Source organism: Bactrocera tryoni, unplaced genomic scaffold (genome assembly GCF_016617805.1).
Source record: "Bactrocera tryoni isolate S06 unplaced genomic scaffold, CSIRO_BtryS06_freeze2 scaffold_968, whole genome shotgun sequence".
NCBI classification, from domain to species: Eukaryota; Metazoa; Arthropoda; class Insecta; order Diptera; family Tephritidae; genus Bactrocera; species Bactrocera tryoni.
Window position 1 is genome coordinate 17,645 of NW_024396619.1, and position 23,518 is coordinate 41,162.

At 33.3% G+C, this 23,518-nt stretch overlaps 1 long non-coding RNA gene across 1 annotated transcript; it reads left to right on the forward strand.

The window, feature by feature from the left end:
- Nucleotides 1-21,069: 21,069 nt before the first annotated feature.
- LOC120782162 lies at nt 21,070-21,515 on the forward strand. Its single transcript, XR_005706233.1, has 2 exons — nt 21,070-21,358; nt 21,458-21,515. It is a non-coding gene; the product is annotated as an uncharacterized LOC120782162 (long non-coding RNA).
- Nucleotides 21,516-23,518: the final 2,003 nt, after the last annotated feature.

The following is a 23,518-nucleotide window of genomic DNA, read 5'->3' on the forward strand; positions in this document are numbered from 1 at the left end:
TCGCTTTGTGGCCGCTGCTGTTGTTGTTGTTGCTTTTGTATTTTTGTGGCTTTTACCGAACTTCGATTTTGAGTTTGCGCATAAATTTAGGGTTTTTGATCTTTTGCGCTCTCGCCATTACGAAGATTCAATCTGGCTCGTCCGGCTTGTCGCTCGTTGCGGCCGCCACCGATGTGATTGACCTCTCGAGTCAAAGCGGCTGCAAGCTACCAGCCAGCGGCAGTCAAAAAAAGAGGTGTGCGTAAGTTGCTTCGAAAATTTGTGATTTTTTTACGCTTTCAAATTTTGTATTCCATTAAATTTGTATTTTTTTTTTATTTTTTGAGTTGAGATTTACTTATCTTTGCTGCTTTTAATTTTCGTTTTTCGGTTTTTGTTTTGGGCACACACACCCTTTTCATATCGCCTTAGTCGCCCATTTGGTGAGCAATATTTCATCGTATTTATGTTATGAGCATTGCTGCTGTTCTTAGTGTTGTTGTTGTCGCTTAAAAGTTATTGTTGCTGTTGCCGCTGTCTGCTGTCTGCTGCTCCCAAGCTCAGAACATTTTATCTGCCGCGCGTATCCACATGTGACTTGGCGTTAAAGCTGTTCACTTACCTGTCTGCAGCATTTATGTAAATACATTCACTCAGACACACACACACACATACAAATGCACTTAGTTGTTGACATTGCCGCGCGCAGCTGGAGCTTGTTTGTTCTTTTTGTGACTCCACGTAATATTTTATAGAATTTTCTTCATGCGTGCCGTATTCTACCGAATTTCGCGCATTAATTCACGCATGAGAGCGAATGACAGCAACCAACAATAACAACAACGCAAAAATGTAGCATGTGTGGTTAAATACATAAGTTATTAAAACCCAACGCATGACATAACCACACAATATACTATGTTTGTTCGTTTGTGTGCTTGTGGCTTCAACAATTCGGCTGGGGTTGCCGGTTAAAGACACGCCTAATCAACACAATGTCACGCTCTGCAGTTCTCCCCAAAAATGCGCTATTTTTATGTCTTTTACTTGCGACATTTCAAAGCCAAAGTCGCTTAATTGCTTTGTTACGAGTATAATCATTACTTTTATTTCAAGTACTTTACCGTTGCTCAACTGGTTGCTATTAAAAGCTTAAAAAAGATGTTCAAAGCCGCGAATATTTCGAATTGTTAGTTTGGGTTTGAATTCAGAGTTTTCATGTCAGTTTTGATATTAACTTTTGCAAATGTAACTAAGTTAAATTCACAGCTGTAAGCTTCTACCATCTGGTAAGTAATCTTAAATGAATACAATGACTCATACAATTTACATTAGATGGTATGACGTCCTTATAAGTTAGGTTCATTGTTTGGGTCCGACTATATTTAACTGGCTCGAATCCGGCGGAATAGTTTCCAAAAAAATATAAACAGTGATAAAGTGGTGGAGAAATAGTTTCCAAGGAGAAGGGCAGCAGTGATCACTGATTACTCTGGTTAAAGCATATCTAATCTAAGTCAGAATAACGCAAATTAAATTTCCAATACTATAAAGAGACTAATCAAACTAAAATTACTTATGAAAACTCGAGCTCGAGCACTAGGTGGTGGATTTGCTTTCCGAAAGTATACTGGCCACCTGTCACGCCATACATAAGGCTAATGATCTTTAGTAACGCCAGGTTGGAGGTTCAGTTTAATTTGAACTAGAGTACATATTCTAATTTATAATTTCAAACACAGGAATTTTTCTTTTCTATGACTTTACAAGGGACTACATATAGAAAACCACGGGCAATCTCATTAGATCATCTGACCTAACCTAACATCACACTGGTCGTCATGACTTTTGCGATATTTTGTTGGTTCAACTAGTCCCTTTAACTGCGAAGCTCTTAGACTAAAGCGATGCTCTTAATTAAGACGAGTTCTATATAATGCTGAACAGAAGCATATACGGAATACCCTACTCTCTCAAGCCTGCCTACCATGCACTTTCTGCATGTATACGTATCATCATTACTTATACCCTTCCAGATCGTATGTGATGTCAGTAGGTTCTGATCTGTCATTAGGCTAACAACCGTCCTTCAGTCATTTCGAGACCTTGTAAATGAATAGTAAGCGTGTTTTTTTCCGTATCCTTGCACATGATCTTGGCGATCCGTCATTTCTCTTCAGCATTCCATATCACCCTGATTCCTCTGTCAGCGCTTTCGGAAATTTCATTGTATATCGTTTTTAGTGACATCCGTATTTCCTGCAATGATTTCGATAACTGGACGGATAGCATGTTTGGCAATCTCCTCAGCTATTTCATTTCCCGGAATTCCTTTAAAGTAAATTATTTTACCTGCCATTTCCCATATTTATAATCTAATATGTCTTAATTAAATGTGTCCACATGTGTAGGACATATAACAGTCAAAGCTTTGGCTTTCATTCACCGTTCTTTGTAGATCTAAACGTGTAAATGTCCAAGAGGCTCTCAAGAAGGAGCAGTCTTTCACACCAGACAAAACTATATTTCTAAAACTATATAATAAGATAAGATTTTAAATACATTATTAAATACTCGTTAGTCTTCTGACTATATCAAAAATAGTCCAGCAAGCAAAACTACTCAATTTTATAGTAAAAAGTCTAAATATGTCGAGAAAAGTCTAACCTCGTCTTTTCCCAACGTAATCTAAAAAGCGATGGTGTGGTTCACGTTTAGAGAATATACATATTAAATATTGTTAAGAACTTTCGTAACAATAAAAATTTTTATTGTCTTGTTATGCTGGAGACTACAGAATTTTCGATTAGGGCTTTTGTTATAAAAAAATATCTGAGAGAGAGACAGAGTGCTATTGATATCAGAAAAACAGATCAATGAAGAAATCATATGCAAGCAGGCACCTTAAAATTAGGAATATTCAATGACTGTCTGGCTCGTTTAAGCGAGTATATAGTTATTATTACAGGATAAGAAAGTCACCTCTGCGCTCTAACTATTGTATTGTTAAGGACTTTCACATGAATAAATACACAATCTCTCCTGGTAGTCTTGAGTTTACAAAATTCTTAGTTCCAGTTTTTATTGTAAAAAAAAGCATTAGAAAGTCCGAGAGCACTTGATATCACAATAACAATAAAAGATTTAAGTAAAAGTACTGTCTAGAGACCACGGTGTATTCAATGGCCCGCCGGCTCGATTAAGCGAGTTCTGGCTTAACGGTAGCTGTCTTCGATTCGCCAAACGTTACAATACATCGAATCGAACAAACGTACAGCTCTAGTGCTGCAGGCCTGCGGTAATATACGAAATAGTGTTGTGGTTCTTCTTTTAGTGGTTTTTATTGGAGAAGCTCTTTTTTCTTTACTCGATGACTTTGTTGTTGCTTTTACATATAATTTTTTTGACAACTGAACAGAAGAGAGATGAGGAATGGCGAATCGAAGACTGCTAGTTTTAGCAAAAATTTTGACAACGGTAATTCGTACTTTCTAGCACCCAAAAATGTTAGTTAAAATCGGAAGTACCCATCCCATATAGTACATAAATAGTACAAATATAGTAATTTATAGTAAATTCTGCAGTCTGGTAACGCACTTGTTCCTTCGACCACTAATTCCATGACATCTACATTTGTATATACACCCCCGATGTACTCGTGGCTTCTTCATGGACTGTGCGCCTATGAATAAACGTATATTTCCATTGACAAAACATGCAACTCATGTGTATTTGTTGCTGTTTAATTGTATGTGTGTTTGTGGCTATTCGTGTCTAATTAAAGCAAAACTTCAACAATTACTTAAATGTTCATTTCATAAATTGTAGGTCATTGCTGTTGCTGTTATGCGACTTTAATGGCATATAAAGTCGCGTGGCTTTTACCATTATTAGACAATAATAACAACAACAACAACAACAACAAGGCAGCGTATGCAAGCGTAAGCAAACACAACCATGCACTTTTACACTGTCATAAGGCACCACTCAGCGAAAATGCGCTTACACACACACACACACATGCTTGCATACACACACAGAAATATATGCACGCATGCGCGCAGATTCGTAAGTAATAGGAAGTTTGTCCGCTAATGTAATTGCACCGTCATTTTTCATGCATTTTTATTATGTTGTTGGCGTTGCGTTGTTGTTGTTACTTAAATACATATGCTTCTATGTATGTATGTATGTCTGTAGGTGCTTGTCCACTAACGGTTGACGGCAAGTTTTCTAGTCACAAATCGTTTATGAAACTATACGCCGCACTTATACAGATTGTTGTTGTTACTGTCTAAATGTACACGCTTACCAAGCATATAAGCGTCTAGTTAAGGAGTTGAGTTTAGAAAATAATTTATTGTTGAAAATTAACAGTCATTTTGGCTCGCAAGTGGCAGCTTTACTTCGTCGGCAGCTGGTTCTGCTGCTGATCGCTTACATGCACCGAAGAAAGTGCGATATTTTCCAACAATTATGGTTAGGTGACAATTCTGGCGAAGCGAGACAGTAATGGATAGGAGTCTACTTTAAATTACATTAGGTTAATACAGCTACATGTCCGGTTTTTCGCAGCGGATTCGTCCAAATTGTACGTATTCGCTGATTTGAGGGGCTTAAGCTTGGTACAAAGTGGTGCAGAGTAGAGAGTAGCGCATGTTTGAGTGTACAAAGTGGACGAATTAATGAAGCCAACAGCCAAGAGGAAACGTCGGCGAACCCATTAATGAGCAGCGTGATGAGTTGTGTCGATTTATCCATAGCAATCTGTCTGGATATACGCAAACAATTTCTCCGTTTTAGAGATATCGCGCTGAAATTTTGCACACATCTTTTTCTCTCCAAGAAGCTGCTCGTTCGTTAGAACTGAAGATATCGGACCACTAAAGCATATAGTTTCCATAGAAACTGAAAGCTTAAAATCCAGTTCTTATATGGAAAACTTTTTTATTTGATAAGATATTTTCACGATATTTGACAAGGTTGAATATGCAATGCAACGCTATAATATCCGAAGAAATTGTTTAGATCGGATCACTATAGCATATAGCTACTATACAAACTGATCGATCAAAATCCAGTCTTTGTTTAGAAAACTGTTTTAATTGACAAGAGATCCATACGAAATTTGGCAGTAATTATTACTCAAGACAACGCCACAATAGCTGAACAAATTGTTCAGATCGAACCACTATATCATATAGCTGTCATACAAACAGATCGATCAATATCCAGTTGTTATATGGAAAATTTTTTTGTTTGACAAGAGATCTTTACGAAATCTGACTCAAATATTTACCCAAAATAACGCTAAAATCTCAGAAGAAATTTGTACTCGGACTACAATAGCATATACATAGCTGTCATACAAACTGATCGATTAAGGTCAAGTCCTTAAAAAAAATCATAGAAAATTGCTATAATTACCCTATCTGCCACTTTCGACTTTTTCATGAACTAATTCTTTGAAGTTTCTCAACAAAAATACTATATTGTTTTACACACTTCACTAACTACTCTAATACTCTGATAGAAAATAACATAAAAAATCCGATGTTTAAAAATATAAAATCTCAAAAATTTCTAAACATCTTTTTTTTTGTTATTAATAACAAATTTTTACGAAAGTTTCACTGTTAATTGCTCCACAAAAAATTCTATTATCCCTTTTTCTACGCTGGCACTTTCTGCAAAATTTTCTCTACACTTTCTATTTTATCGTTTGTTGTTTTATGGTTTTCGAAAATTCGAAACTGATCGCATTAAACGCTTAGAAATTTCGCTTTTCAAATTCCCGCACTGCTTCAGCAATTGGAACTCGGTCAGTAGTGACGAAAACGATATTGAAACTGTCAGCGTCACTGCACACATGTCCAATCGATTCCCCTACGCCCCACTTATCGCCAGCCACTTGTAGCTTAATGCTTACAATAAACATCAAATCTCAAATGCTGTTAAAGCAACAAAAAACAATAATAATACAAAGACACCAAATGTAAATAAAACCGAAAATAATCGTCGACGTCTGCGCCTTAATGGGCGAACGCAGCGCACTTCATATGGCCTATCAATAGTGGCATCAATGACGCGATCGATCGCAAGCAACGTCCACCTTGCCGCCACAATGAAGCTTTCTTCAAGTGTTATGTTATTGTTGTTGTAATAGTGGTTCAGTTTTTAAGTACCCACAATTCAATCAACACAATTTCTTGTGAATGAAATTTTTTCTCACTCTCCCTCTTCTGCTTCTTCTTCTTTCAAATGGTTTCAATATAACCTCAAAAGTGAAATTGATCTGCTCACTTAAAGTGCAGCACTATAGATGTGTGTGTGTGTGTGTGTATGTATATATTGTTAACCATATGCAACAAGGCATCTGGTTGACGATCCATCCACTTAAGTGATCTTTATGTGTAATTTTTATAATGTTGCACTGCGGCAACTCACTGATCATATGTGTTTATTGTTGCTGCATTTATTGTTAAGTGACTTTTTTATTTTTATACCCAGCAAAGGGTATTTGAAGTTTGCCATGAAGCTTGTAACACCGACAGGAAAACAAATGATCAGCGAGATCGATTTATCTTTTTTCGTCTGTCTGATCGCCTTAGTTTTCGAGCTCTCGATCTGGAACTTTGCACTCGTTTATTTTGCTCCAAGATGCTACTTATTTGTCATAACCGCCAATATCGGAGCACTCTAGCATATAGCCGTCCTAATAACTGAGCGATCGGCATACAGTCCTTATATGGGAAACTTTTTTATTTGATAGGATATCTTCAAGATATTTGACAGATATTATTATAGAAATTGTCGCCACTATCTGTGAAGAAATTGCTCAGATCGGAATACTATAGCATATAGCTGTCATACAAATTGAACGAGCAAACTCAAATTTTTGTATGGGAAGCTGTTTTTTTTTTGTGAAGGGTATCATAGTTTCAGTCCAACCGACGTTAACTTTTTTCTTGGTTTTGTTTTTTTTTTTGTGACTTCAGAGCGATCATCGCGCTGATGCTGCAACTTTCATATGCGTACGTGCGTGTGTGTATATGTCATTCTCTATAGAAATGTTGCCACTTTTGATTTTCAACTTCGAACACCGCCTCCCTGCCTCTCGATCATTTTCAATAGATTTATAGTGAATTGCACTTTTGTTGTTGTTGTTTTTGCCTCATCAATGATCGCTTGTCGGTGGACAATTTCAGTTTCAACGCATTTCGATTTCTAACCAACGCCCATATTTAGACGCGCAGTAACTGATCAGTGGCCACGCCGTTGTAAGTTTTCTTTGCAGCAGATAACAGTGTATACCTACATATGTATATAAATATATGTTTGTATGTATGTATGTATTTTTGTTGCATTTTCCTGCAATCAGCTTTCATCAGCGTTGAGCCGCAAATAAAGTGATCGATTGGCATATTGATCAATGGGTGCGTATACTGCTACACCCATACATACATACGCACTTATTTATATATGTACATACATTTTAGCCCAGTTTCTACGCCGGTGCATGTAGTAGTTTTGAAATTTTAGACGACGCACACATGATTCGGATTTTCGAAGAAAGTACTTATGTGGCTTTTTTCTCCCAGTGACATATATATACATATACATATATTTGATACGTTCCCAGACATCTAAATTTCTTATGCCTATCCATATCAGTGTCAATTTATTTGTGTTATATTAAGTGCCATGTGAAAAATTATTTAGTGATGCTGTTGGAAATAATAACTTGATAACAGCAAAATCAAATCGGTATTAATAAAAGAGGCTAGGCAGCATGAATCAAAATTGTTGAAAATGCAATATATAAACATATGATGTATAAAAAGAGAATGTGGAAGATCTCATTCTTCAGACTTAGTCTTAGATTAATGATATTTGTAGGCAACTGATATCTACATGAATTATTCTTCCACATGTTTGACATTTTTGATGTTATACATACTCAAAACGACATACGAGCGCTATTTGTGTTGTTTACAGTAACTTAAAATATTCATTTCGACTAAAAAATAAACATTTACGCACGATTATTGTTTACAACTGGATTAATTCAGCAACAGTGCTTCGATGAACTTAATTTAGTTTTTGACGATGAAGCTCCATCAAGGAGATGGTAGATCACTGCAAGACGAATTTAGTGAAGCTTGTTTTGAATCAGTTGTGGTTCCGGAAACTATGGATGCTGTGCGCAAAGTAATATTGTTAGATCGTCATATGACCTAACGTGTGATTGATTCAACTATAGGCATTGGTGGGACCTGCATACATTCAATATTGCGTGAATATTTGACTGTAAAAAAAATTGTTCACGTAGAATACCTCACAATTTATCAATCGTCCGAAAGAAAGGCCCATATCAATTGGCCTAGAGGAATATTATAAAATACGATAGCGGTGTTTCGAAACACATCCAGGACATCTGTGCATTTTTATTGCCTGTCGAGGTCGAACCACAATTATGAAATATAATTGTAGATATTTGTTGAAAACTTGGGTATCGTTTCCCATAAATATTAAACACACCTCTTACGACCACGCGAATATTAGAACCGTTCAAAGAAGGTCGTTGCAAAAGCAATCTTAGCGAACTATTTTAAAAGACCTAACATGTTTACTTGTTCGACAAAGACACTCCAAAGAAGCGAAATACATTAGGTCATCAGGTTCGTCGAAATCATTGCGATCTTTAATTTGAAATACAGTGGCTGTCATCCACATTCAGAACATATGGTAGACTGGTGATATATTGGTTGACAGGTGATGTATCATGGATTTACGGATGAGTCCGAAAGTAAACAGCAGTCGACTATATGGGTGTTTCAAGGTGAGCCGAATTGAACAAAAGTTGTTCGAGCACGAAACACTTCCAAATGGTTGCCTAGTTTTTTGGAAAAAACTGAACCTGTCGCAACCATACCTCTAGGTCAAAGTTTGACGCCTGAAGAGGCGGTTAATGCGTTCAAAACACAAGTTTAGAGATACATAAATCAGAGTGGCAAAATTGCTTCGACAATTGCTTCAAATGCATGCAAATCTTAATGGAGCGTATTTAGATAAACAACAAGAAAAACATTAACTTCGGCTGCACCGAATTTAACCGTAAAAGTATACTCGCAAAAATTAGAAAATTTAATTTTGCACAAACTCCAAATTTTTATCAAGAAATAAGTTCAAAAATAAGTTTCGAAACACCTATAACAAACCAAATTGAGCAAAAACTTGAGAACGAAATATATTTGAGTTCATTTTATCCGAATTTATTATTCTTTTGATACTCGCTAAAGAAAAGAATGTCTAGAAGGAATGAACAGCAAAAGTAATACATACATATTTACATAAACTGAGACTCCACCTAAAGGCTGAAGAAAATTAGTTGAGCCTATTTTTAACACAAATTATTTCAAAAAGGCGCTCTCGCCATTTATTAAAAAAAACTATAAATAAAACATTCAAAATACGTGCAATAAAGAACAACGAAAAGGTTCAAAACCATTTTGTGATTTTTGATTGATGTCTTAATAGGCGACTAGCGTGCTGCTAACCAATTAGTGCCGCAGGAAATTAGAAAAGTAATAAAAAAATTTATAAAAATAATTAATATAAATGAGCAAAAAAAACTAAAACAAACAGTGAAAATTATCAAAACATTCGAAAATCCATGCAATGCCTCAACACCAAATTATACTTTCATTTTCGATTGCGTTTGTCCAAAAAAAACCTTAAAATCAAAGTAACCAACTTTGGCTACGCTTGCCCCGTTTTGTTAGTGTTATGACAACTTTGGCGCAGCTAACTGTATATATACGTACACACATAAATATATGTCCGTGGGTCTTATGAATTTGATTAATTTACTGATTGATATAACGAATGCAATTTAATTTCTAATAATAAAAACATTACGTAAAAGAAAAAGTAAAATATGAATAACAACAATAACAAAAAACGAAATAATAATAATAGTGGACCTACAGCGCGTAATGAATGGGCTATAATCAAATCGCTAATAAACGCCTATAAATCGTACACAACAGACAGGGCAGCAGAAACGGCAAAAAAACAACAAAAACAAGCTGTAAGTTTGTATGTGCGAAAGACGAACGAAAAGTAATGAACGAACGCGCAAAAAGCACATATAATAGAATTAAAAACATGAAAAACTAAAGAAAAAAATGTAAAATATAAAATAAAAAAATTAAAGAAAAATATTGAAAAGGAACGCCAAAAGTAAGACCAATTGAAAAAATAAATATAAAAAAAATAAAAATGCATTTCAACTGCATTACATTTTTTTTATATACATAGTTAAGTATACTCATACATATAAAGTATAGCGAATTGCTGCCGATAATGCGATTTGGAAGGTTAAACTGCAATAAAGTGTAGTGGAGAGCTCTAGATTGTAGAAATATACATATACACACATATAGATTTATGTACATATTTTGCAGTTTTTGAGTTGTTGAAGTAATACGTTGGTATATACATACATACATATGCATATATGTATGCACATGTGTACTTAAAGTCCACAAATTTGTTTGTGAAGCGAAACAAATTAATTTGCTTGTAAATGCGGGGAAATAAAACAACAAACTGCAAGCAATAGCATGCTGCAATAATAACAATAACAACATTATATTAAAAAAAAAAAAAAATTACAAGTAAAAATGGCTCAATTCAAAATGGTAAATCATGTAAAGCACTCTAAATAAAAATATTTTCCTAAAATGAAGGCATATATTTTTATAAGCGAGTCCCAAAAGAACACTCAACTCGCTTAAAATTTCTGTAAAGTTATTTATCAACACTGGCAACTCTCCTGTATCAATTTTTTGTACTTTAAGTGCTATAAAATATGTATAAATATTTCTCTAAAGAACCTCGGACATTTATTTTTTCTCGGAACAAAATTATATTGGACCAAAGTAGATAGTTTTTGAAAGCAAAAAACAAAACCATAGTACGTTGAAAACCATTGGAATCGAAAAAGAAAGGAGAAGTCGATGAGTTTTCAAGGGTTACATGGGTTTACGGGTTTCAAACAAATTTTTTATTGCCTAATTTAATTCTACAACACCTCTAAATTACTATTGTCCTAAATTTTCAAGTTGATCCGAGTAGTAGTTTCGGAGATACAGCCTTGAGAACTTGTGCGCTCGAGGCTAGCTAGGCTAAGTGCGCCGCTTTTAAACGCGTTTTTCTCGAAGTTGTGTTTTGGAAGCCGGTTGGCAAGATTTCTCGAGAACTACTAAACCGATCTTCATGAAATTTTACACAAATCTTTGAAATACAATCCTTAAAGACTTGGACGAAGGTTTTTTTTTCGATTACAACTATTTAAAAAAAAAATGTCGCGAATTCTTCAGTAATTTTTTCATTTCTTTGTAAACATGTCTGCCAAAAATCCAATCTTCACTTTTTTCCTTTCAGAATTTCCTTTTTTAGAAAACAAATTTTGAAAAAAGCCTGTTTTTTACCCGAGGAAACCCATGTAACCCCTTAAGGGTTAAAAACAGTTTATTTCGATTTCTAACAAAACTACGAGTCTTCTAGAAAAAAGTTATACTGCAAACTTGTAGCTAATGTTGATGATCTACAACTTTTGTAGCAACAACCTTTTTACATAACCTCAAAATTTATGTGAAAAATTCATATATGCAAGTTTTTGGGTTTTTTATTTTTTTCTTCTACAAAAACCAAGTTCCTTTAACGAAAATTGGAGTAGACTTTCCTACTTATTTCCCAAACACACGGTTTTTTTTTTATTTAAAATATTAAGGAGAAAACCTTATTTCGATTTAAAATCGAAAAAAAAAAATAAATTTCAAACAAAATTTCTCTCGTCAAAATCTCAGATAATTTTAATTTTTTAGGCTTTATATTTTAAACCAAATTTCAATAAAAATTTCTTTCGTAAAACGTCTTTTTTTTTTTGAAGTCTGTAAGCTTTATATAGTTTTGCCAGAATTTGAGATAAACTGTTTTAAACTTTTACAAATTCAACCAAATCCTACTCCTTCTCTTCTCGACTTCAGATCGCCCTATTATATACTTGTATATTATTTTCCTTCACTTTTGCTATTTTGTCTTTCGTTTCCAATAGGCTTGAAGATACTTTTACCATTTTGAAAGGCTTATACACTAGTCTATAAGTGAAGATTTGTTATTTTATGCCGAATGCAAAGAAAATAATCCATTTCTGAGTTCTTTCTTTAGCTATATGCACATTTCATCACTTTAGCGGATGTTCTGTTGGCACTCGCTTACAAAGATTTATTTATAAGACTATATAAGCCTGTTATGCTTCCATACTTGCTGTTCTTTAGATACAAAAAACCACATAGCAGCAAATATCGCTCATTTTATGAGGCACCTACATAAATATGTAACATATGTATGTTCATAGTAATTATGTTCAGTTATGTACATATACAAGATGTAAGGAAGTCATGTCAATCCGACATCAACGGATGTAATTTGGTTATTAATTTGTTTTTAATAATATAGAAATGCATGTAAAGAAATAGAATAGCAGTGGCTTCACAGCGACGCTACAGGAGAAGAGATATCCAATTGACACTTCCCATTCAATTTCTGCTTTATGATAATACCAGTTAGCTAACCGAACAATGGAACGCACGCATCAAATGGAACAGCTATCATTGGAAATATATACATATGTACATTAAGCTGGGCCTAAAAAAATTGTATTTTTTTTTTCTTAGTTACCATGAGAATCTCATCCGACATGACTAAAAACGAGTTCTGGTAAGACCTGAGCTCTTAATATTAATATTAAGAGGTGCCTCATCGACATTTTCGATTTTCCATATAAATAACACAGGAAATTTTGTTTTTTTTGTTTGGATTTTTAATGTACACAAACAAATAATTGGTAAGTGAGGATCAACACTTATTCTTATAGGAAATTTAACGATCTACAGAAAAGGTCTAGAACATTTTTTGGCTGAGTCAGCTTATTCAAAGTTATTCGTAGTTAAAGTCCAACAAAAAATTATAAAAAATGATTTCCACAATTTTTCATCTTATATTACAAATTGATGGCTAAGAAACATAACAAATCATATTTTTCGTAAAACTTATCGAGTGTTTAGCGATGTAACCATAGAATTTTCACAAAATATAGATAATCGTTTAATAAAATCAATTTTTTAAGTACTTAATTTAAACCAAAACTTTGAACTCTACTCTGTGTGAGTGATCACTTAGAAACCTTAATCGTTGCCTGAAAAAATAATGTGTCCTATTTGCTCCTGACTTTCGGGAAATGTAAATTAATAAGAGCCATTTTTCAGTAATTTTTCGATTGCATTACAACTTTTTATTTCATAATTCTCGCATATTGTTTATTTCAAAATTAAACTAAAGTCTTTTTTGTTACAATCGGGAAATTTTTGTCGGTGATTTTTAACAACTTGCAATAAATATTGCAATTGTTCTTCATTTTTAGTAAGACATTTGTTGTACTCCTCTATTAAAGCAACGCCTCTTTCTGCTACATCATTGACCACGCTGAGACGCTTAAAAAATTCCTGATTCTCTTGATAGCTTTCATCCTGTGACCAAGATTCCACATTTTTGTCAATGAAGTCAGTAGTTAAATCGAATGTTTGAAATATAGTCATTGACTTTTTCGAAATAAAGTCACTCAGATCTACTGATAAGAATAAATTTGTAATATAAAATGAAAAATTGTGGAAATCATTTTGTATAATTTTTTGTTGGACTTTAACTACGAATAACTTTGAATGAGCTGACTCAGCCAAAAAATGTTCTAGACCTTTTTTGCAGATCGTTAAATTTCCTATAAGAATAAGTGTTGATTCTCGCTTACCAATTATTTGTTTGTGTACATTACAACTCCAAACAAAAAAAACAAAATTTCCTGTGTTATTTATATGGGAAATAGAAAATGTCGATGAGGCATTATTCTTCTTAATATTAATATTAAGAGCTCAGGTCTTACCAGAACTTGTTTTTAGTCATGTCGGATGAGATTTTCATGGTAACTAAGAAAAAATAATAAAAATTTTTTTGGCCCACCTTAATGTATATGCATGTATATATTTACATATATAGAAACATATAAATATGTATAAAATGTGAAAGAAGATGTGCTGCTTTCCAGCCAACTAAGATTAAATCCGAATTAATACTAAGGCAAGAGTCAGCTAAGGTCGCTATTAACAGTGGAGCTATAAACACCTTCGCCGACTCTTTCTCAGTGAATGGCGTACTCGGAGTCAAACCACCAAACAGTGCAACTCGAGTTGCCGCGAGAATCGAGAGTTACCCTGGCGCTACTTCGTTCTGGAAACTGTAACAGTTTAAACTTCTACTTATCCAGATTCGACCGGATGAACATAGCACTCTAAGGATTAAATAACCATTACAATAACAACATATAACTAATAACGTGGCTATTTATGGATCGTGGGAGCTCTCAACCCCATGGCACAATTTGTTTAAGGCGTTAGGCTAGTCTAGAATCCTAAAAATCTCCCAAATTCGATAATTTAGTCTGAGAATAAATATAAATAAGAAATATAATCGGCCAGAAATATGTGCTTTTCACTGATTGAAGGGAAACGAAAAAATTCAATTTCATTAAATAATCAGCGATTTTACACAATTCACTGTGCTGAAAGCTGATTGATAAAATTAATGATTGCTCAAATGCCTCAGAGCCCCTGTACCGTGTTGCAATTGACAGGTCTATGCATTATTCGTACACACATGTTAAAAAATATGAATACCTTTTTACATATAGACCCTCTCAGCTATTAATTTAATTTGAATAAAAATATAATAAATTAAAATATATTTTTTTAATTATCGAAAAAACTTTCTTTGTACTAATCAGGCAATTATTGGATGAAAAGAAGTAAAATTTTCAAAACTCTTATCTTTTGTTTACGGATTTATGTAAAATTTTACCAATGTGTTCAGTAAGGTTTGCCATTTCATCACGTCAGCAACGCTCGAGGAGCTCAGCGACAACATTCAGTGCATTATAGTTGAAATTTTAATCGAAACGCTGCATCGGGTCAGCAAAAATTTGCGAAAACGGGTGGAGATATCCAAACGAAGACCTGGTCGCCGACATTTTGTTCAAAGCATAAATGACGAAATTATCTGCACTAAAATCCCTATATTTCATTGCTTGACTAATATTTTTAATTTACTTTTTTGGAACAAAAATGCCTTCAGCTTACGTATTTCTTTTTAACTTCTAAGACTTTATAATTAGGTCTATACCTTAAAAAGTGATTGAGGTTTTAAAGAAACTGGTCAAAAATAGTTCTCTCAAAATGAACTATTGTATTCAAAAAACAATCGGAGAAGTCGACAAATCTACAAGTCACCTTGAATACATATGTATATACAATACATCAACAATATCCCTACAGTATTAGCTGATAAATCCGATTAAATCAATTCTTTGGATCATTTTGTTCTCCTTAGTATATTTTATTAAGGAACACTTTAATATCCTTAACAATTTATTGCACACCAGTATAAAAGATTATATTTTTCCAAAATTATTTTTGAAACAAAAATATGTAAATTGCGGGGAACATTTAATTTTCGGCGTAACAATTGTTACTTTTCCTTAACTATTTTCAACTTGCATAACATGAGCTCTTAAACTGTGCATTACAAAAATTATTTTCAAACTATTCAAAATGAAGGCGATTGTTATTATCACAGTTGGCATTAGATATAAAATAAAGTGCAGCCTAAAAGTATGCAGATTTTCATTTGCTTTGTGCAGGTACATACAAACAATTTCCTCTAGGATGTGAAAGCTTCATCTACTACATAACAGAAAGCTTCGCGATCGTAAGGAGTCTCAAAACAAGCTCCAGAAGCAGAAGTGCTAAAAAAAGCTCCAGAAGCAAAGGTGCTGACGCCTGTTTAATTATGCAAGATTAATTATTTTATAAAACACTCACCTTACTTTGATTTGTAGAAGCATCTGGTTTGCAATATGCTATCGTAGGATTAACACGCACTTGATTTATAATTTTTTCCCAAACATACATACACACTTTCTTGTGCGCACGAACGTGTGACACTTATTCACTTGCCGAAAAACCGATTGAAAATTACCGCCGCGACTTTTATTTCACGTCACCACAATTTAGTACTAACATTTGAAGATTTTGCCCCCATAATTTAATTATTACAGTTATTTTGCACGATATTCATTCATATTAAAGAAATTGCAACACACATGACGCGATAAGACATACGGAACTGAGTGTAAAGGAAATATGGCGCGGAACTTTAACAAAGCGCAGGGTTACATTTTTGTGCTGAAAAGGAACTTAGTGGGGTATTCACAATAGATTTATACTTCTATGAAAATTTTATAATTTTGTATTTTTAAAGTACTTCTTTTATTATAATCGTGTTATTAATATTTAAAAACTAAAATGGAGTGTTATTTTTCCGGAAAATAAAGAAAAAATACACATAAAAAATTACTAAATAAATTTTAAAAATAAAATATTTGAAAAATTATTTCAATGAATTTTTTCAATTCAAATACAAACATGAAAACTACATGTTTAAAAATTTAACATTACGTATAAAAATTTTGAAAAAAAAATATTGTTTTTTGTTTTCAAAGAAAATTGCCACGAAATTTTCTTTAAAAAATTAGTATTTTCAATTTTATTAATAGCAATAAAACTAAAAAAATATAATATTATTCAAATATGTATATTGCATTTTGTTTTTTGTTTTTGGTATTTTTACCAGAGTTGCCGGTAAGCTGAATAATTATGGAAAATCAAAAAAAAAAATATTTTTTTTGCTTTTAAAGAAATTTTAAATTATTTTTTTTTCGTTTCAAAGAAAATTGTTTTAAAAAAATTTAATATTTTCAAAAATATTAATAACGATAACATTTTTATTAAAAAATTTAATATGATTAAAATATATTCTATTTTTTTGGGTTTTTCACCAGAGTTGCCAACAAGTCGAATAATAAAGGAATAACAAAAACAAACAAATTTTTTGTTTAAAAAAATTTATTTAAGTGAAAAATATGTACATACATAGTATATTTAACTGCTTTAATAAACACATTATATTTTGAGTATTGAGTTTAATATGGGAATCATAAACAAAATCTTCTCTAAAGTTATTTTCATATTTTTATACAAAATTTTATATAGTCTGAATTTTTTTATTACTTTGATTTTATGCAAGCAATGCTGTGTTATTTTTACATGGCAACTCTATTGATTCTATTATTATGTATTTTTATATAATTTATTTATTATTAAAACCACTTTTGCCTAATTTATGTAAATTAATTAAATTTACTATTCTATTGTGAATACCACAATTTCCAATTGTCATGAAGAATGCAAACCTGCGCTTCCTCAAAGTTCTTCCGCCATTCAAATGCTTGCGAGTATATTTCCGTAGCGTGTGTGTTGAAAGTGCTGAAAATAGTGAATATTGTGTTGAATAAACAAATAAACAAATATACAAAAATAAAAAGTTTTATGTTTAATATGGAGAAAATATCAGTACTCAAATGTATAAATACGTAAAATAAATGGGAAGAAAGGTGAATTTCATAAGTTCAGTAAATTTTGTAAATGCCGTTGCAATAAAATTTGTGAGAGTTTTGTTGCCTGTGTCGGCTCGGAGCTTTTGGCTGTCTTTGCGGAGCTTTTGCCGATGTTCGCGAAATGAAAAAAGCTGCTCAGATAAGCTTTTTCATTTTTATATGTGTTATATACATAAGTGATATAAAATGAATTTGACCTGTGCTTTTGCCCTAAATTTAAGCATTTAATTCAAAACAATTAATTTTTCACCATAGTAGAATTTTAATGCGTATACAGTGGTATTTAAACTGTTGTACGGAAAAACTTGTTCAAAATATATTCAACGCTCTCGTTCGAAATTTTTAACCTGTTCTATTCCTTACAGAATGAATAAAAATATTTTTTTCGGTAATTTGCAGTTGAAAATAGTTAAAAATGTAAGAAAAAAAACATATTTTTTTAATTTTGAATTTTAATTAAATATAAAATAGGTTACGAAAGGCGTTGTGAATACTTTTTAATAAAGTTATTTATAGAGATATTCTTATAGTATCTTTAACAATATTTTTAACTGTTTTATTTTTATTTTTTTTATTTGCAGATTCCCCCAACAGACTGAAACGTCCATCGCCAGCAGCATCCGCGGAAAAGACGCAAATCACGAAGGCAGCTGGACCACCGCCAAAGGTAAGCAATCGTTATTATATTAATTTCATTTTCTTTGGAACTCTCTATATTCCTATCTATCTATCCTCATATATGTATGTATATATCGTCAGCTAAAATGCAAAACAACGTATCATCAAAAAAATTTAAAATCGTTATCAGATATAATAACCAAAATATAACCATTGAATAACGAAAACTCTAATTTGGTTTCAAAATGAGGGTATGATAACCAACATATAACAATTTTATTACGAAAACTCAAACGTATTTCAATATGAGTGGTTTCTATTATATAGTTATTCCTTCGCCTGTAAACTTATGAAAAGTGATGTTACGTTATTTTACTTTTTAGTTGACGATATACTATTGGTCAATGTGAATTTTGTTATTTGAAAAAATTTATTTGCTTTCAAAACAGACTAAGATTTTTCGGCTTAATAGAAATTGCCTGCCTCGATGTCATTAAGACGTTCTTCTTAAATGTTTTAGTGTCTAATATCGGTTAACTGTATATTGTGATTTTCAAATTTAAAGCTATTTCTGCCTATATCCGTAGTAGCTGATATTTTCAATCATTGCTCATTAATCATTGTATATTTTCCATATTTTTCGTTTATATATAATTATTTTTATAGATTTTTTCTAGTCTTTTTAATACTATTTTGGTCTATTTGTCTATCTATCTGTCTTACTTAGCATTAATTGATTTTTTCTGAATTTTTTAATATTGATTCTACTTAGCTTGCCTTAATCTAATTTTTTTTATATTTATTTTGAAGTGCTTCTTTAAGTTTTTCTCTCAATTTCTACTATTTTAAGCATGAATATGACCTTTTACTGAAAAAGTTTTATGGAATTTAGAAGTGGTGGTCGCTATTTCACTAACAATTTTGCCTATAATTGCAATCTTAAGTGGTCAGTTTGCCTCTAAACTCGTTTCGTGTCACATAATCACAAAAAATCGATACTTAACCTCCAAATATTTACTGTTATTTTTAAAAAGTATCGAAATTCTGAAATTTTACTCTGAACAGTCTGATACCAATTCTTCCAGAATCTCGTTTCGTGTCACATAATCGTTATTTTTAAAAAGTATCGAATATTCTAAAACTTTATTCTGATAATACTTAGAACAGTCTGATACTAATTCTTCCGAAGTCTGAGTTTTTCTTAAACGCTCCCAAACGTATTTATATCTCTCATGCATATAAAAATGTTAGCCTTTAGCTGACGCACATAGAACCATACACACTTAAGAACATACATACGTACATACATACAAACATGTATGCTTTACTGCGATCCATACCTTATCTAGACTTACCTTGACTTGTGCGTTCCGCAGTCAATTCCTGCTAACACATTGGCACAATTCCCCACTTTGCAATCGACGCAAAAAGAAGCAAAGCGTTCTTAAAGAGTTTCTGTAAGAAAGCAGCCCAGAGCCAAAGTAGCAAGCAGAACGCTAAGGCAGCCAATAGAGAATGCAGGCAAAGCGTTCCAGAGAAGCCACGGACTGCATAGCGAAAAGAAAGAAAATTCGCCAATACAAACAGACACTATGTGCAATTACAGAGCTCCACAGCAGCAACAACAACAACAACAACTCCAGCAGCAGTTTAGTTGCAACAAAATACTTGCAACTGCAACTGCTGGCCAAATAAACTCCATAAAATGCGCAGAATTCTAGCCGACGGCGCAGATTCTCGGCTGCGGCAACAAATCGGTAGAACATGTGCATTGCTGGCTGCAAAAACTTGTTGTTTTTGTTGTGAATGATTGTACACACATTAAAAAGCAATTGTCTGTATGTAAGTCATATACAAGTACATTTTAGCCGGCAGCATTGGCCATCCATCGACGCAGCCATCTCTCCGCTGTAACGCATGCGTGTTGGTAAATTGTATTGCTGTTGTTGTTGTTGTTGCTGTTGTGACTGTATAAGGCTATTATATGGTTGCAGTGCTAGTTATTTAGCGTTTTGTGTTTTTGCGGCTTAAGACCTTTTAAGGCATTCGAACAAGGTCAATCGCTGATTTCCGTCGTCGTTGTTGTTGCATTTCATTTGAGGTCTTTTACTTTGGACGTACATATGTATGTATATGTCCGAGAACTTAGAGGAGTGTTGCTGTATGTTCTTTTTTATATTTGCAATGTTCAAACAACCGTTAAAACGGCTCTGAAACCCGAGAATCTCCACCAATATGCATTGTTTTAATTCAAGACCGAAAATAATCGTATATTTCCGATCTTTTCATGCGTTCGGATCATAAAAAATTAGACGCACAGAAATCCAATTAAAGCTCTCAAAGCAGAATACTCACTGAGCACATACATATATAAATACGCCATATAGAGAACACTCAAAATTGGAGAAGTACTGTTAGTCTTCCCCAAGCACCACTTATCAAAAAAGCACAGAAAATTGTAGCTTTCACTGAAAAGACTCAACCAATTTTAGGTTATGTAATTATATAACTTGTTTTTTCATAATTTAAAACTTTTTCACAACCTAAACTCAATTTTATAAAACAAACCAATTATATAGAATTACCGTTATATTACTACCAAGTATAACAGTTAAATTATTTTGCGCGACACCTGGCGTGCATTAGTTGTAACAACAGCATACCAAGTTTCACACCATAGCGCCGCATTTCAAGCGCAGATGCCGCAACTGTCGTCTTTGCATTACAACCAGCTGTTGGCGGCCTCTGCTGGTTAGAAACAGCAAGTTGCGGCTGTCAAACTGGTTGTCGGCGCTCTCGCAACTTTGTATCTCTTTTCCAATCAGTCCATTTTAAAATAATTTGCTGGGTGGGTGCGTTTGCCCACCTTCTTCGCATTGACATTATTTTGATTTCATACAAAACAATTTTTATTTTTGGTGCGGAAATGAATACAAAAATATTGAAAAACCAAATTTCAGTGATTAATGTTTAATAAATTTATTGTAAACCAAAAAAAAACAGAGTTTAGTGACTCCAGCTTTTACAAACGCTGGTGAAAAACAGGCAAAGCAAGTGTTGTGAAGTGCAGACAAAACGGTGGAAACCTAAAGTAATTGTTGTCTGAAGGTCTGCGTCGGTTTGCAGTTTGTAAGTAAAATAAACAAATTTTAAACTATTTTGCAAGAAGTGGCATATCAATTTTTATAAAACTGTATCATCGCTGCTGATTGTACCTGACTCCCTCAGGTGTTCCAACTCTTACGTGGCGTTTGCAGCGGCTCAGCTGGTGTTGTTTGCTTAACCGGCTTTGCATGGCAACGATATTCTGAGAAGGTAAAACATAATTTTGCTTTATACTTGATGCACGCAATCTAATCAAAATGAAATTGACAAATTTATTGTAAAAATATGCTACTATTTTGTTTTTGCAACGCAGAGGTTAGCGGCGAAATTGACCGCTTGCTGGGCAAGTGACTCATTGGCATGACATTTATCGACATAAATTCTGTGCTTGCGGTTAAATGCCTACTGCATTTAAAAATAAAAGCAAGTATTTTTGAACCATTTTTAGTGCAAACCTTTTGGTGATTTGTTGAACAAAGCTGTTTCTGTGCACATAAATTCGAGCGTTACATTACTGTGTATGGCGCTAATATCAGTAAATGTAGCTATGTATATTATAAATAGCAGCTAAGTCAATCATGGTTCATTGTTACTGATAAGAAATTACGCCACTTTGCTTGTTGACTGATTGGAGTCCTCAACGAAAAAGCAATAATGATGACAAGGCCGTTGTGTTTTTTTTTAATATTTTGTTTCTTGGTGACTAATACAAATTGTATGCACTTAAGTGGGGTTAAGGGTACCATAAAATCGCAGTCAACTTATCATTTGCCTGAAGATTAGAATTTACTCGGTCTCGGTCAACCACAATATAATATTCGTAAATATGTATGTATGTATGTATGCATGTAAGTAGGCATTAAATCTTATAAGAATGCCTAAACTAATGAGAATTATTTATTTGCTTTTGCCAACTGGAATTATTGTTTTTATTGTTGTGAGTTGGAATGCCAATTAGCAAAATATACAGTTAGTCATACAGCTGACTTCTATTTGGAAGTTATTTATGTCTTCTGCTCTGTTTCGTTGAGTTTTTAATTTTATTTAAAATTTACTAAGAAAAGAAAAAAGTGATAATAATTTGTTGTGGTTATTATTTTCCAATCTTACATATTTCTTTTAATCAAAAGTGATTATTCACCACTGAAACATAAATCCTCTTCGTTAGTTATCAATCTGGTTTCTGGCTGGGGTAAATTGATGTAAAGTTAGATTATGTTAAAAAATAGATTATTTCAAACCTGCTAATGCACCTAATGTCAGTTTCGGCTATGTCTTCTGGACCGCCAAAGGAAAACTGCCAAAATCCTCATTCTAAAAAAGACGATACAATGGAGCAGCCTGGGTGCTTACAGTTATATATCGCGATTTTATATGACTAAGACCTAAAAATCCCTAAAGGCAAGCCAAACTTTGTAAATAGCAATTATAATTTTTTTTTTGTTTTTTACAAAAATTCAACGAAATTTTTTTTAAGTCGCACAGATACAGTTCCACTGAAATACACAATTTCTGAATCATATTTCCCATTAGCAAACTCAACCAGAGACTTTTCACATTTTATCGCTCTAAAAATTTCCGCAAACTTGCTGCTCAGTGAAGTTTAACGTTTAATTCATGTCATGTCATTTTCCATTGCGGCTGAGCGTTTGCAAAAAGTTCGTAAAAAAAGAATTAAATAAGAAAATAACCAAAGTATTATGTACCATAACTACTTATACGGATTCATTGGCTTGCTCATTAGCTGTTAGCCAGACCGACATGCATGGACGCCGCGGTTGGCGTGCCTAGGCCACATTTTGGGAGTGGCTTGTGGCGCTACTTTTGGATATGAATGCTGAATTATACAAATGTGGGTACATGCAAAAAATTTGATTGGAATTAAATTCTGCATAATTGTGGCGTGTAAGCATTGTAATGGAAACAGTGCGTGTGCCCAGCATGTGGGAGTTATAAAAATATACAGCTGTACATTTGTAAAATTTATAAACATCTTTAAAAGTATCTGCTTCAGTTGTGCCGCAATTTACTCCTTAAACATTTCAGTGCGTCGTAGCCTTGTTTGTGCCTGCAAATTCCACTTACTTAACGTGTCTCCGACATGCCATGCCAATCTTCTGGTCTACCTCGTTTGTTAGCTTGCTAGTTTATTGCCCTGCTGGCCTGCTTTTGCACAAATCGATG